This window comes from Felis catus, chromosome E3 (assembly GCF_018350175.1).
Source record: "Felis catus isolate Fca126 chromosome E3, F.catus_Fca126_mat1.0, whole genome shotgun sequence".
NCBI classification, from domain to species: domain Eukaryota; kingdom Metazoa; phylum Chordata; class Mammalia; order Carnivora; family Felidae; genus Felis; species Felis catus.
This window is the reverse complement of record NC_058383.1, coordinates 28,639,447-28,651,910: the sequence shown is the minus strand read 5'-3', so window position 1 is coordinate 28,651,910 and position 12,464 is coordinate 28,639,447. Positions and strand designations below refer to the sequence as shown.

Genomic DNA, 12,464 nt, shown 5'->3' with positions numbered 1-12,464 from the left:
CAGAGGCTCAACTGACTGAGCCACCCAGGCGCCCCTAGCATCTGACTCTTGATCTTGGCTCAGGTTGTGATCTCACAGTTGTGAGATCGAGACCTGTGTCCAGCCCTGCGCTGAGTGTGGAGCCTGCTTGGGATTCTTTCTCTCCCTCTGCCCCTCCCCTACTTGCGTGCCTTTGCGCACGCTCTCTCTCAAAATAAATAGGCATTAAAAAAATTTTTTTTCATATAAAAAATGAATCGATGGTAAGAAAAATACTGAATAAGAGTGGAGCACACATGAGTCCGGGCAGTCATTGCCATGGTGATAGACAGGTGTTTAGGAAACACTGACTTAGCCATACTGAGCCTTCTTTCCTGCAAGAGGCATATGAATATTGCCTTTGCTGGAGGATGTGAGGTAGTCAGCAAAGCTGGAGAAAGCATATGGAGTGCTTGAAGGGCAAGAGCTTTATTTGTGTAAGAGCTGGGATCCCAGCTGAGTGGCCCACTGGCTGTGTGATCTTGGGCAAATTGCTTACCTTCTCTTGTTGAGTATTTGGTGTGTTTGACCAAATGCGTGTCATTTTTCCATACTAATTATCTGATTCTGTGACCCCCAACTGGGTATCCAACGATTTAATTCAATTTTGACACTATCTACCTTGGAGCTACGGTGCGATCCCATAAGCTAAAGAAAGGGCTTATTCCAACAAGACTTGCCTCACTTCAGACTCTTATCACGAGTCCTGGGCCAGCTACGCTTCTGTCCAGCCAAGTCCAAACTTGGGGTTTCCTTCCTGCTCCCCCAGATTGGGTAATTTGCTAGATTGATTCATAAAATTTAGGAAAGCATTTTGCTTGTGTTTGCTGGTTTATTAGGAAGGAACAGCCAAATGGAAAAGATGTGGAGGACACAAGAGTAGGGATGGTGGGGTGACACAGGGCTCCCTTGCCCTTTCGGGGCACACTTCCTTCCCAGCCCAGGTGAGCCTACCAACCCGGAAGTTCAAGCATTTTTAATAACACAGACTGCATTCCCCTTCCTCTAATCAGAGGTGGGCTGTGGGACTGAAAGTTCCTACCTTCTAATCACATGTTTGGTCTTTTTGGTGATCGGCCCCCACATGAAGCTATCCAGGGGTCACACTCTGATCGTCTCATTGGCATAAACTCAGGTGTTTGTGCCCGAGGGGATCATTATGAACAACAAAAGATATTCCTTTTCCTCCAGAAATTCCAGCAAGGGTGGAATTCCACCAAGCTCTGTGCCAGGAATCAGGGACAAACCCCAAACATATATATACAATATATCCAATATATTATATGTACTATATTATATATTATGTATATAATATATAATAATTCTCCCTTATTTGCAGGGTTACTCCAAGACCCCCCCCCCCCAAACACATACACAGGTAGATGCTTGAAATCATGGCTGGTACTAAATTCTACATATACTGTGTTTTTTCTTTTCCTTTTTTTTTTTTTAACTTTATTTATTTATTTTGAGAGAGACAGTGCACACACAGGAGGGGCAAAGAGAGGGAGAGAGAGAGAATCCCAAGCAGGCTCCACACTGTCAATGCAGAGCGCGACATGGGGCTCCAACTCAGGAACCATGAGATCATGGCCTGAGTCGAGATCAAGAGTCAGACACTTAACCAGTTGAGCCACCCAGGCACCCCTATACTGTGTTTTCTTAGACGCGCATACCTATGATAAAGTTTAACTTGTTAATTAGGCACAGTAAGAGGTTAACGATGGTAGCTAATAATAAAACAGAACAGTTATAATAATATGTGGTCTCTCTTTCAAAGTATCTTCTTGTCCTGTACTCACTTTTCTTCTTGTGATGATGTGAGATGATAAAAGGTCTAATGTAACTAGATGAACTGAGGTGAATGCCATAGGCGTTATGACACAGCGTTAGGCTACTACTAACCTGACAATACATTAAAAGGAGAATTATCTGGGGTCCCCTGGGTGGCTCAGTTGGTTAAGCATCCGATTTCAGCTCAGGTCATGGTCTCACGGTGTGTGGGTTCAAGCCCCACATTGGGCTCTGTACTGACAACTCAGAGCCTGAGCCTGCTTCGGATTCTGTGTCTCCCTCTCTCTCTGTCCCTCCCCTGTTCACACTCTTTCTCTTTTGCGGTCAAAAATTAATACACATCAAAAAAAAATTTTTTTTAAGTACCTATGAATCCAGTCTCTCACTGCTCTGACAATGAGCTCTGCCATCTTCCCGGTTCCCTAGTTAATGAGTGAAATAAATTTTTGACAAGTGTTTCTTCCCTAGTTGTATGAGTCACGTTTTTAAATTTTGCAAATATGCTTCTGCATATTTTCTGCATATTCATCAAGCAGAATCATAACCATAGTGCCAGGTCCCTGAGAGCTCATGATTTAGTTCGGGGAGCATTCCCACAGCACGTTCTGTGTGCAAGGCACCAGGCCAGGCACCGTCGGGAAGATGAAAATAGGTAGGACTGGTCCCTAGAGCCAAGGGCTTCGTAATTACTTATGGGGAGATAGGAAGTATATAAATTAATTCTTCTGCTGTGAGGAAGAGAAAAGCAGCCCCTGGCAGCCAGGAGCTCGCTCGGTACTCAGAGCTAGGCCAAAGTGTTCTCCTATTAGGTGTAAACACTTCTTTTTTTTTAACACAATTTTTTTCACGTTTATTTTATTTATTTTGAGAGAGAGAGAGAGAGAGAGAGAGAGAGAGAAGGCAAGCGAGCAGGGAAGTGGCAGAAAGAGAGGGTGAAAGAGGATCATAAGCAGGCTCCACGCTGTCAGCCCAGAGCCCGACGCGGGGCTCAAACTCACGAACTACAAGATCGTGACCTGAGCCGAAACCAAGAGTCGGACGCTCCACCGACTGAGCCACCCAGGTGCCCCTGGATGTAAACACTTGTGCAGATCACCAACAGCAGACAAGGCCATTCTGAGACCGTGATAGATCGGAACAAAAGTAAAACAACTTCATGAGGGTGTCTGAAAGTGAATAAGGCGCGAACACTGTGTAAAGCTCACGAACGACCAGACGTCTCCATGTCTTGGCTCATGTGACTGACTGCTGCTTCCTTGCCAACCACAGCTTCAGTTTGCTGTGTTCTGCTCACTTTATAGGGAGGAATGATTGAGATAACTTATCAGAGGATCGCCCCCACTTGCTGACAATATCTAATTCAGAGTAAACGCCCACTGCCTTCAAACTGGCCCCCAAAGCACCTAAAGGAAGCCCTTGTCTTAAAATGAGTCCTTTCTAACACCTTCTTGGTGACATCTTCCTGTCCTGAATGAAGGGACATGCTAGCCAGGTATCAATCCATAGAAGGTGGTAGAGACTCATTAACGTGACACAAGATGGAGAAAACTGTCCCCATCAGAACTTCCCTCAGAGGGAGGATTCCTGGGGGTGGCAGGAGCCCCTTGGGGGAGAAGCTTATTTCGGGTGGGGTCCTTGGCTGCAAGCAACAGAAATCAACTTTGCCTGACTCAAGCAAAATGAAAAGAGATTGACTGCAAGACAGACAGTGGGGTGGGGTGCGGTGGGGGGCCGCAGAGAACTGAAGAGAGAGTCTGAAGGACAGGCTTGGAAAATGGTTAGGAGTCAAGAGAGCTCCGGAGGCTGGCCATAGGTCTGATCTGATCAGGACACCACGGTCATCGCTGCTGGACATTACAGGTCCCGCCTCGCCACGCTTTCACCGCTGTGCCATTTGCTTAGTGGTCTTGGCAGGATCTTCTGGTTGGTGGAGTCTGGGAACGTGAGGGCAGGGAGGGGGAGCTCCCTGTTGTAACTTCTCTGATGAAAACTGACATACTGAATGGTTCTCCCAAATTTGAAGTTTGGATACTGAGCAACCCCAAATTGCAATTCTCCTCCAGTAAAGGAGCAAGCCACCCCCCCTTGCCCCCCCCAACACATTCCAAGGGCCCTGGTGTGAATAACAATAGATGGCCTCTAGGCAACTTTCTAAGTAGATCCTGCCATCTGCAGGATTTTGGTTTTTTGTCTTTAAGGGGGTTATGTTGAACTGGTGTCAGAGTTAAAATTCTTGGAGGAATAAAGGAGAGGCTCCTTTCTGTCTTAATGTGAGCACCTGAGTCAGACCACTCAGATTAACACCTGGCTCCAACATTTAAAAAAAAAATTTTTTTTAATGTTTATTTATTTTTGAGAGAGAGAGAGAGAGAGTGCCTGTGAGTGGGGCAGGAGCAGAGAGAGGAAGACACAGAATCCGAAGCAACCTCCAGGCTCCAAGCTGTCAGCACAGAGCCTGACTCAGGGCTCGAACTCACAAACCACATGATCATGACCTGAGCCGGTCAGACGTTCAACTGACGGAGCCACCCAGGTGCCCCCTGGCTCCACCATGTAAATACCTGTGTGATTTTGGTTGAGCCACTTAACCTCTCTGAGCCACAGGATCTTCAGTTATGAGCGATGATCACCTAAGTATGATGCTTATGATTACATAAGTAGCCACCTCTCAGCGTTGTTATAACTCTATATGGATTCATGGGGATAATCTGTACAGAGTCCTTTATGCCTGGCACGTGGTAAATTCTGAATAAATTATAGCTAAAATCACCATCATCATCACCCTCACCATCATCATCACCACTGGTAATCTTTTCCCTACACAGTTCTCAGCTTCTCTTTCTAGATAGTTGTTGAATAAATATTTAAAGAATAGTGAAGAGGTACTCCCCCAGTTTGCCCACCTGCTCATTCCAACCAGTGATGTAAACTTGCAGGAATCTTTGCCAGTTCATTGTTGAACTGCTGGAAGCTCAAAATCTGCCCTGGCGGGACTATTTACACCATGGAAATTGGCAAATGATACAGACCAAGGCTCCTACGTCCTCCCGGCTCCTAGCCAGCTATTAAATACTCGCCAGCAGCACCACTAATTATAACCCTACTCTGCCTGCCTTTGGGACATCCAGCAGAGGACGTTTGCTGTTTCTTTGTGGTTCAGCCAAGCCCTAAGGTTCTGCTTCCTTACAAAGGAGGCCGTTAATCACTGGTGCGGAATAAACAGAAGGTTGATTTAAATGTTAATATACTTATCATCAAAAACAGATCCTTCTCTGCTGGTGTAGTGAGTCTAACAGGAAATTCGAATGGTGATTGTGGATAGTTCATGGTCCAGAAGGATCCTTGGTGTTGGTTGGTTTTTTTTAATGTTTATTCATTTTTGAAAGAGAGAGAGACAGAGAGCCAGTGGAGGAGGGGCAGAGAGAAAGGGAGACAGAATCCGAAGCAGGCTCCAGGCTATGAGCTGTCAGCACAGAGCCTGATGGCCGGGCTTAAACTCACGGACCGTGAGATCATGCCCTGAGCGGAAGTCACACTTAACGGACTGAGTCACCCAAGCGCTTGGTGTTTTGGTAGGACTAGAGCTAAGCCAGACTGTGAAGTGCAGTCTAATGCACAGACTACCAGGGATGGGTGGGGAGAGGGGTGAGGGAGCCTTTCCTGGGTTGGGGCTTGCAAACTGTTTCTAAGATTTTTTTCCTGCTGTCCTTAGATGCTCAGTAAGGAATGAGAGCTTTGGAATTCCTGTACAGGGGGCTTTGGGCCAGCAATCTGGTCATAAGGAGGGAGCAGGGGATTTATTGGAAAGTTGCATCTATCATAGCAAGCCTTTACCGACATTGGGTGGGACAGAGTAACAGAAACATGGTTTTCTACTTTATACAAGATTGGGGGGAAATTTCTATTGCCCGTCTCAAAAAACATTTACATGTCAAGGTGGTTTTGCTGGCAAATGGAAATTATGAGATGGCGCTAAAGTCCTCCCCCCAAGAAAGTCCACATTGTTGAAAGCATTTGAAGAGTCTCCTGACTGCAAGGATGGGGCAAAAGATGGGGGTCCTGGGGCAGAGCGGACAACCCGGTGTATCTGGGTCACCTCTCTAGCCACCTTCTTAGAGTGGCAATAGTTAGGGCTCTGGAGCCAGACTGCTTTCTTTCAAACCCTGCCTTCACCCTTCGTCAGCCGTGTGAACTTAGACGAGTTGCTTAACCTCTCTGAGCCTTCTACAAAGTTAAGAATGATAATACCTGCCCTACAGATGAACGAGATCGTGCCAGCTCCAGTTCCTGACCGGGGTAAATGCTCAGGTGAAGGCTGGCTTGTTGCTAGTACTCCATCGGCATGAGCGACGGCCGTGGGAGTGGGGAAGGTAGGTCTGGGAGAGCAGATACGGCCAGGAACTCAGCAGGTGGCGGAGAACGGAAGGCACGGGAAGGCCCAAACGCTGAGGGGGCTCAGAATAGAAACTGTACTGAGAGCAGAATGCAGAGCAGAATCACTTGAAACACGGATGTTTAATTGGATTTCTCTGGGGGTGACTCAGTGCCTTTGATAAATGCTGTTGCCCTCATGAGGTCTCTGTCACGGGATTTGAAAATTGTCCACCTGCACTTGCAGTCTCGAGGCCTTGTTTTAATAAAAGCTCCAGGACTGTGGGAGCTCCTCTGTGCCCGCCTGCCTGCCTTTTCTTCAGCAGAGGTTTACTGTGATGCGTCAGGCACAGGCGATGTGCTAGAATCACAGAGGGAAGAGGCGAAGTCCCTTAAAGGGTACACGGTCTATTTGGGGAGAAACGCAAGTGCCCAGGTGGTTGTCAGGGGGACGGTCTGTAGTAGGACATGGGGCATGGGCAGTGTGAATGAAGAGCACCTAACCCAGCCCGGGAGCATCAGGAAGGCTGCCTTGGAGGCTGCTTAGGAAGGAGTCTGAGACAAAGGTCTTCTGACCTGGGGAAGACTTGACGGGAGCCTCGGCTGCAGCAGGTAGGCTGCTAGCCCGGAATGGGCGCTCCGTGCCCAGAAATGAGGTCAGAGAGATAGGGGCACGGACGGGCTTCTGCTGTGGCTGCAGTGACCCAAGGCTGGCCGGGTTTGCCTCTGAGGAAAGCGGTGACCCGTGGCAATTTCAAACCCAAACCAAAAAGCTTTAAAAGTCATCCAGACACCATAGACCAAAGCGTCTTTTCCATCCACGGTGGTATCAGATAATACGTGCATATTGTGAAAAAAAAAAAATTAAAACACAGAGAAGCAAATGAAAGAAATAAAACTTCCTTCAGAACGATCATTGTCACATTTCAAATGGAGGGTATGCCTATGTACTTGGCAAAATTGGATCCTAACATTGGTTAACCATTTTTATGTGGTTTATTCTCTGATATCAATCACATCTCTCCTGAGCAGCATTCTTAATGCCTGTGTTATGAATTCCATTATGCATATGTCCCCTAATTTAAGCAGTCTGCTGTTATTGGTGGACACTGAGGTTGTGCCCAGTGTTTTGCTATTGCGAACAAGGCTACGTTCTGCATCATCATCGCTAAATTTTTATGGTACCCTTAACGATCTCTTTAGATGAAATCTTAGAAATGGAATCGGCAGACTCAAGAGTGTAACTGTTGTCAAGGCCCCAATTTCCTCCTCCCACCTCCTCAAATCGTCCTCAGTTTTCTTGCCCCATCGGTCCATGGGCCTTATTTGTTATTTCTCCTTGTGACTTTCCATCCTTGTCTTCTCAAAGTCCTACATTGCTGGAAACCTGTCAGCAGAGGGCTCTCCAGTGGCAGTGGGGAGGGGTAAGTGTAGGAGATACCATGGTTATTGTGACCCCTGCAGCCTACAGAAGACTTCCCTCCTCTCCCAGCACAGAATGGGCTCCCCGTTCCCTGGGCTTAGACAACAAGGCTGATACTGAAACTCGGGCCTCCCATCTTTTTGTGGGATAACCAGAGAAAACACGAGACACCGAGGTAGACCTGAATTTCAGATAAGCAACAGATCATTTTTTTTTAGAGCAGGTAAATTCCAAATACTGCGTGGTGGCATCTTATACTAAAAACTGTTCGATATTTATCTGAAAATCAAATGTAATAGGGTGCTTTTTTCCTTGCTAAATCTGGAAACCCTAACCCCTTAGTGTCTTACCTCATCTATTCTCTGTTGGCTGTATTTTCTCAAGGCGTCCTCTCTAGCAAACCTTGCCGGCTGGCCGGCAATAACTTGTAATGGTTATAGAATTGGTCCTCGTAGAGGTAGAAAATTATACATGGAACTAATGTGCTATTATTGGGCATTTATGGTGATTCCTTTTCTCTCTTCCCTTCTCTTCTCCTTCCTCCGTCTCTCCCTCCTTCTCCTCTTTCTTCTCCTTTTTTAAAATTTTTAAACATTTATTCATTTTCAAGAGACAGAGAGAACAGAGCCTGAGTGGGGGAGGAACAGAGAGAGAGGGAGACCCAGAATCCAAAGCAGGCTCCAGGCTCTGAGCTGTTAGCACAGAGCCCGACGCGGGGCCCGAACCCAGGAACTGTGAGATCGTGACCTCAGCCAAAGTTGGACGCTTAATCGAATGAGCCATCCAGGCACCCCTCCTCTTTCTTGTTCTTCCCTCCCACCCTCACCAGTTTGGAGCTTAATCTTCATCCACGTCTTTAATTCTTGGGGAGTCACTCAGCTGAGGGCCTCAGGGCTGGGAATAGGGAAACCCAGAGCCAGAACCCCTCTTCTATTCCTGGCTTGCTGAGCCATCCAGGGGACAACTTACATGTCTCAGTCTAGGCTCTGTCTTGGCAAGAGATTGAGGGATAAGCACAAAATAAGAAATGAAATCGCAAAACTTTCTATCTCCTTTAAAGAGACAAAGGACACTCAGGACAAGTGCAGTTGTAGAAACCGCCAGATCGCATTAGCTGGTGCCTGCAGGCAATCTGTTGGCCAACTGTCTATGTGTTGGGCACAGACCAATTCCCCACTGGAGCACGGAGGAGAGAGCGGACTGGACTCTGAGTGAAAGCAGGAGAACCCTTGGTGGCTGGCCTGGATTCGTGGTGCCTTGTGGAAGTGAAAATTGAGTCAGGAAGCCTGGCGCACAGTAGGCTCTTAATAAATGTCTTCTGGATGATTGATTTATTAGACAAATCAGCAAGTCAGTGCATAAGTGATCAGTATTCCCCTCACTGGGCACTGGTTTCTTCATCCGCATAAGGTGAGGGCTCTTCCAGCCTCAGCAACTGGATTAGACTCTGATTAACGCCTGGTTCTTTCTGAAGATCAGGACCCCACAACATTCTCTACAGAGAGCCAGCCAGGAAAACTTTGAGACTTCGGCGGGCCATACAGAATACAGTCTCTGTCCCAATTACTCAGCCCTGCAATTATAGCGACAGCAGCCGCTGACAACGCATGAATGGACAAGCATGGCTGTGTTCCCGTAAAACATTATTTATAGACACTGATCTTTGAGTTTCATATAATTTTCATGTGTCCGGAAATTTTATTCTTCTTTTAATGTTCTTCTAACTATTTAAAAATGTAAAAACCATTCTTACCTTGTGAGACGTACCAAAGCGGACACTGGACCGGATTTGGCCTGTGGGCTGTAGCTTGTCAATGCTGCTGAAGATTCATGAACCAGCCCATCTTCCACGAAGTCTCCTGAGCACCTTAAACAGAAAGTTCAGAGTGAGAGTGCTCTTTCTTCTTGATGTATACACATGGGCCACCGTGTCTACCAAACTGGCTTTCGTAGACACATTGTCGTGCCATGCTAACACTCTAGAATCTAAGATGGCTCCCATGGTAGTCCTTCAGAATCTGAACCCACCAATATGTCCTATGCAGGTGGACTTTTCACTGGCACATACTCAGGTCACCACACCTCTTTCTACAGTTAAGTGATGGAGTGAGTTTCCCTGTTTGTCTGAATGCCTGGTACCCTTCTCCCTTAGATCAAGGCTGTGCTTCTATGACACCTCAAGCTGAGAAAACCATCCCCCACCAACTACTCTGATCTCTGTCTTCCTTGAGCTCACACCACAATATGGGATGGAACTTTCATATTCCCAGGGGAGAGATCAGGCTGCCTGAGTTCAAGTTCCTGTCACTTACTCTGTCACCTTGAGCAAGTTCCTAACATCTTCACCAGGCTGATAATAATAGTCCCCACCTAAGCGGGTTGCTATGAGGGTTAATTGCGATGGTTTGTGTAAAATCCTTAGCCCAGAGCCTGGCACCAATATAGCACCAAGTCATTAATAAACACAACTACAATTTTATTTCTATACTGTCTGCCATTTTTACAGGGAGGCTGTATTTAAAGCACATTTATATAACACAGGGAGCCTGAGTGGCTCAGTCGGTTAAGCATCTGACTTTGGCTCAGGTCAAGATTTCATGGCTCATGAGTTCGAGCCCTGCATCGGGCTCTGTGCTGTTAGTGGGGAGCCTGCCTGGGATTCTCTCTCTCTGCCCCTCCACTTGCTCACTCTCTCTCTCTCTCTCAAAATAAATAAACAAATTTAAAAAATAAAAATAAATAAAAGCATATTTATATAGTAACAAAAGATCAGAAATATCCTTCCAGGGCTACAATAAAACTAAACAATGTTGTTGGTAATTTTTTCAGGTAAATTAAAAAAAAAATTTTTTTTAGCATTTATTTTTGAGAGACAGAGACAGAACACGAGTTGGGGAGAGACAGAGAGAGACACAGACACGGAATCCAAAACAGGCTCCAGGCTCCAGGCTCTGGGCTGTCAGCACAGAGTCCAATGTAGGGCTTGAACCTACAAACCGTGAGATCATGACCTGTGCCGAAGTCAGATGCTTAGCCGACTGAGCCACCCAGGTGACTCTCAGGTAAATTTTAAATTCACATGTAACATACACACAGAAAAGGGCACAGACCACACACAGTTCACCTTGATGAGTTTTCAGGATTAGTAATTGCCTTTGACTTAAAAGAGAGACAATGTATAAAGCTCTGGAGGAGAGCAGAGTAATCTGTGCTCCAGGGAGGTGATATGTTTTTGGGAAAAGAAGTTCGCATCTAGGAATGAAGGTCTGGTTACAACCGAAGGAGAAGCCAGTTAACACGCAGACCGTGAGCAAACCACGGGGAGCAAACAGGCAGCTTGCTCTTCAGTGATGCGTCACAAAGACGCCCCTAAACCTGCAGCAGGTACCTCATTGGTCCCTGGATCCCCAACAGGATGCTGAGGTGCGTGCCAAGCACAGGGCTGCCTGCCCCACACTGTGAGCTTACTACCCACCCCAAGACGAAGGTATCAGTTCTTTTCCTCAGTGAGGGCACTGAGACCCAGAGCAATGAAGGGACCTGCCCGTGAGAAGTAAGGGAGATGATCCATTTTCAGATATACCAAATAAAAGCCGTGCTGTCTGGTTAACAACAGCCCAGGTCACAGTCTCAAGGCTCATGAGTTCGAGCCCTGCATTGGGCTCTGTGCTGACAGCTCAGAGCTTGGAGCCTGCTTCTGATTCTGTGTGTGTCTCTCTCTCTGCTCCTCCCCCACTTGCATTCTGTCTCTCTCTCTCTCTGTCTCTCTCTCAAAAATGAATAAGCATTAAAAAATTTTTATTAAACAATAGGTTTACAACCCCCCCCCCCACCGCACCCCTGGCACAATGGAGCCCCAAACCCATAGATATTTCACTTCCTGGTTCTTCTTCCCCTCTCCATTTCGCAGGTGTATGTTTCACGGGCTTTGCAATGAGCATGCGCCAAAGAACCGAAGTCTCTGTCACCTCAAGGATCATTTGTTCCAATCAGACTACTTTTTGCCTTGCACGGGCATAGGTGACAACCAGATAAAGCTGTCACCTCTGTAGTACTCAGCCAATAAGGAATCAGGAGAGGGACTTGATGTTAGGAGATAAGTTGTCTGCTGTAACCACCTCGAGTGCGTCTTCCATCCGACACCTGCTCTTGCAAGAATGTTAAAGCCTCGCTTCACTGTGCTCCAAGTCTCCAGGTCCCTCCTCTGACTGGGGCAGTGGCTTTTTTCTCACACTGCCCAAGTTGTACAGTCAGTGAACCGTGGAACTGAGGACATTCTCAGGTCTGGCTGGGTCTAAGCACATTATTTCCTCTATGTGCTAGCAGGACATGGCCCCAGGGATCCCCTCATTTCATACATGAGGGAACACAGGTCCTGGGGGTCCTGGGGGAGGAACCACTTGCTCAAAGTCATTGTGGCATAAGAAGAAATATGTCTGGGGTTTGACCCCAGTTTCTGACACAAACCCCAGTTTCTGACACAAAGCTCCCGAAATTCTTATACTTTCCTGAGGGATAGGAGATGCTAGGAGTATCTTTTGTTCTACTATTTGGTCTTTGACCAAAGTTCCTGACATGAGACCCTGGTAATTTCCTGGGTGATTAGAGTGTCTCCTTGTATGCTAATAAGATGACTGGTGGCTGGGGCCCCTAGATGGCAGGATGGGGGCAGATCACCAGAAAGACTAAGGGAGAGGATCTGGAGGCTGACTTAAGAATTGATCGTACTGGGGGCGTCCGGGGGGCTCAGTCGGTTAAGCTTCCAACTCTTGGTTTTGGCTAAGGTCGTGATCTCATGGTTCATGAGTTCAAACCCCACATCAGGCCCTGCGCTTACAGTGCAGAGCCTGCTTGGGAT

At 47.0% G+C, this 12,464-nt stretch overlaps 1 protein-coding gene and 1 long non-coding RNA gene across 2 annotated transcripts in view; one reads left to right on the top strand and one right to left on the bottom strand.

Moving 5' to 3' along the window:
* BMERB1 (bMERB domain containing 1) overlaps positions 1–12,464 on the top strand; it is a 120,306-nt gene that overhangs the window by 81,435 nt on the left and 26,407 nt on the right. The window lies entirely within an intron of this gene.
* The window catches only part of LOC123382654, a 76,400-nt gene that overhangs the window by 57,452 nt on the left and 6,484 nt on the right, over positions 1–12,464 (bottom strand). The window contains exon 2 of the long non-coding RNA XR_006591333.1: positions 9,360–9,473. This is a non-coding gene — a long non-coding RNA (uncharacterized LOC123382654). The remainder of the gene's footprint in view (positions 1–9,359; positions 9,474–12,464) is intronic.